The sequence below is a fragment of the Anneissia japonica genome, unplaced genomic scaffold, assembly GCF_011630105.1.
Source record: "Anneissia japonica isolate Jap-2015-1 unplaced genomic scaffold, ASM1163010v1 scaffold287945_len1679841_cov205, whole genome shotgun sequence".
NCBI lineage: Eukaryota > Metazoa > Echinodermata > Crinoidea > Comatulida > Comatulidae > Anneissia > Anneissia japonica.
The window spans coordinates 1,016,996-1,020,874 of NW_022753015.1; the positions used below are offsets into that span (position 1 = coordinate 1,016,996).

Genomic DNA, 3,879 nt, shown 5'->3' on the forward strand with positions numbered 1-3,879 from the left:
AATATATAAAGTCACATTTGATGATGTTGCAGGCGTTTATCATCCGAATATCTGAATTATTAGTAGGCCTTTAATGTATACATTATTTTAATCGATTTCAACATGCTGTGTATAATATTTAATAATAGCCTACTATGATGGACAACCATATATTTTATTCTTTATTTACTGACATGTTTAAAGTCGGAGGCGGACTTTAAGGTGGGTAGTTATGCAGTCGTCCGGAGCTAATACATTTTTTTAAAAATTAAAAGAAAATATTTTGTCAAAAGCGGCTGTGTTATTAGATTTCTCGGTAGTAAGTAGGGGCCCATCGCCTTTCAGGGACTCATTTGGACATGGAAGAAGTACGGTAAGCGTTTCCCTAAAAAACACAGGCATTACATAACTGGTCAAACCTCCATAGTGGGGCATCCAGGGGCATAGTTTAAAGAACCCCTTCTAATAAATCTGCCAAATATTGTGTTTGTGCGATTTTGGTCTATTTGGTTTTTTCGGAAATTATACAAAATGTTACGTATTGTTAAGGCGTTGTAGGAGAGTGCTGAGTATCAGTGTTTTTAACCCTCTCCAGGGCCCATTTAAACTCGGACTTCGCCCAGAAAGCACATGCGTTACTTAAGACTTGGTAGTTTTAGATAGTAGTAGGAGCGCCCCCCCCCCACCCGCCATCCGAGAGCTCACGAGTTACGCAAATGGGTCTTGTTTATTTAATATGTTATGCCATAATTGGACTTTATTGGACAATACATGAAACACTACACCGTCTCTGATATATAAACTGCAATACATTATTCAGCATCGGAAGAGCTTTCCAACGATACCAAGCACGTCCGACTACTTTTTGGTGAGTTTATATACTTATTCTTATTTTATACACATTTTAAGTATATTTTGCGGATATTTTAAAACAAATAAACACCTATTTTTGAATTATGTTCCATTCTGGCATGAGCGACAGTAGTGTGTATATGTCTGGTTTGTTGCCTGTATAGAAATTATGATTTTAGACACCAACATCATATCTGTAGATTATTTAGTTCCAATTATATGCACATTTTAGATAAATTTGGCGACCATTTTTAAAAATGGCCGCCATTTGTATACCAGGTGGAAAAACAAGTGTCAACAGGGCTTAGGGTGACCAGGAGGGATTAATTAGGATATCTGGCTATGTTGACTGCTTCTAACATTCCACTCCCCCTTACTTGATTTCTAGGCCTCTTTTTTTATTTTTTTCCTAGTCTAATAGGGCTTATTTTAGGCCCTACATTGTTTATAGGCCTTAATATGTTGACTACGGGCCTATCCCACTTCTAGATTCGTTATCTGCCATTTAATTCGTAAACCTTCCTGTGATATCGTTTTTGAAATACATGTATCTCAGTTTGAAGTGATTTTTATAAGGATTGAAAGGTCGCTGTGGTACATGATAATATAGGCTTAATATATGTACACCTTTTTACATATAATCAGGGCCGGCGGAACGTTTTTCAAAGTGGGGGGCCCCACTTATAAGCAGGCGCGTAACAGGGGTCTTGAGTCGGGGGGGGGGGGGGGGGGCAAAGGAAAAAATTTTCCCGGTTAGTAATTTATGACCCGGTGTGACACTCTCCCCCCCCCCCATATAGAAAACAATACGGCATGGCTTATTTTAATATTATTATAGGGCACACGCGTGTGTTTGGAACTAAATATAAGCATTTTCATCGTGGTTTTATTTATTACAATTCATAGGCCTATTCTCTCACCATCATTACACATTGAGGCCCTTCTTTAATAGGTAAAACGATCTATCTTAAATTTTCTTTCTTTGAGTTTGGGACTACTTAGAAGGCAAAGGTGAGCAAGCACAAGCTTTTAACATAAAAAATGCGCGCGAAGCGCGCGAAAAATTGTTGTTTTTAAAATTCTAATTTTGTCGGAATTGATCAAAACTCCCTAAAATGTGCAATTTTTAGAGGAAATTTGCCTACCTCAACAAAATATGCGATTTAAAATTTGAGATTTTCAGGCACTTTCCCGGGTGAAAAGGGCATTCAATGGGGAAGACTTTCCACAGATGGATATTTTCCCCTTGTCCCCCGGTTATTACGCCACTGCAAAGAATACCTGGCGGCTTAGATGAAATGCGCTATGGAAACTTTTTGAAGTGGAGAATGGGTTGCAGGCAGGGGTATTGTGATATCTGTTCATTATATCTTCCTTTTTATTCTTGTCTTTATTTTTCTCTTCTCTTTTTCTTTTTCCTTTCTCTTTCTTTCCCCTCTTATATTCTTTTTCTTTCCCTCCCTCTCCCCTCTTTCTTTTCTCTTCTTACCCAGCAAGGTACGACGGCTTGGTCAGCCCGGTAAAAACCGTCAGTGGGGGGGGGGGGACAATCTGCCCCTGCCCCGCCTGTTACGCCACTGTTTATAAGATGAATGGGAATATGAATCATGCAGATCTGGAATCAAATCTAGGTGGTGGGGTCAACATTCCTCCCCAGGGAAAATTTTGATTTCTAGATGGCGGGAAATGAGCTTTCCCGACTTCTGAGGTGTCTTTTAATTACTTTTATGTTCTTCAAAATTCAAGGTTTTTCCATCTTGAAAACGGTCTGGTAATTTTTTCCCATTGTTATTACAGTAAATAGGGCTTATGTGTGTATACATACATATCAATTTAAAAAAAATAAGTAGTTGCATACGAATTTTCCATGAATCGATGAATCCCAAAAAGAAAGGGGGGTCCGGGGGTTCTTCCCAGGAAAATTTTGATTCCTAGAAGGCGGGAAATGAGCTTTCCCGACTTCTGAGGTGTCTTTTATATTAAAGTCATTAAAAAATACTTCAGAAGTCGGGAAATCTCATTGTTCACCATTTAGAAATCAACATTTTCCCGGGAAGAACTCGAACATCCCTTTCCCTGGGTTCATTGATTCATTATAATAATTTTCAAGAGGGGAACACCTTGAATTTTGAAAAACTTAAATGTAATTAAGTTTTTCAAAATTCAAAGTTTTCCACTCTTGAAAACGGTCAGATAATTTTTTCCCATTGTTATAACAGTAAATAGGCCTTATGTGTGTATACATACATAAAAAAAAGATTGAGTAAGTTGCATACGTAATTTTTCCATGAATCGATAAATCCCAAAAAGAAAGGTGGTGGGTGGGGAGGTCCTGTGGTTCTTCCCCGGGAAAATTTTGATTCCTAGGTGGCGGGAAATGAGCTTTCCCCGACTTCTGTGGTGTCTTTTAATGACTTTTAAATTCTTCAAAATTCAAGGTTTCCCCCCTCCCCCGCCACCACTTGAAAATGATTCAATTAATCAATGAACTCCAAAGATAAAGGGTCCGGTTTCCCCGGAAAAATTTCGATTTCTAGATGGCGGGAGATGAGCTTATCTGACTTCTGAAATGTCTTTTAATGACTTTTAAAGTTCTTCAAAATTCAAGGTTTTCCCCTCTTTAAAAAAGGTCAGGTAAATTTTTCTCATTTTTTATTTTATGTGTGTATACATACATAAACAAATGAGTAGTTGCATGCGTATTCTTTTTCCCATGAATCGATAAATCCCAAAAAGAAAGGGTGGTCCGGGGGTTCTCCCCTGGGAAAATTTTAATTCCTAGATGGCGGGAATTGAGCTTTCCCGACATTTGAAGTGTGTTTTGATGAATTTTATGTTCTTCAAAATTCTAATTTTCTAATAGCAAAAAAAAAAAAAAATCAGCTCACGGGTCCTGAAAGGGTAGGTCTAGAATCCTTTTCTTTCTCCCCTTTTTTTTGTTGCACAAGGGAGGGGTCAGGACCCATGATCCCCTCCTCCCAGATCCGCCAATGTGAATTGCGAGAAAATGTAACTCGGTCGGGTACTGGATAAACATTCTCTTTCCCA

At 38.4% G+C, this 3,879-nt stretch overlaps 1 protein-coding gene across 1 annotated transcript in view; it reads left to right on the top strand.

Moving 5' to 3' along the window:
* The window catches only part of LOC117122612 (angiotensin-converting enzyme-like), a 30,828-nt gene that overhangs the window by 19,233 nt on the left and 7,716 nt on the right, over positions 1 to 3,879 (top strand). The window lies entirely within an intron of this gene.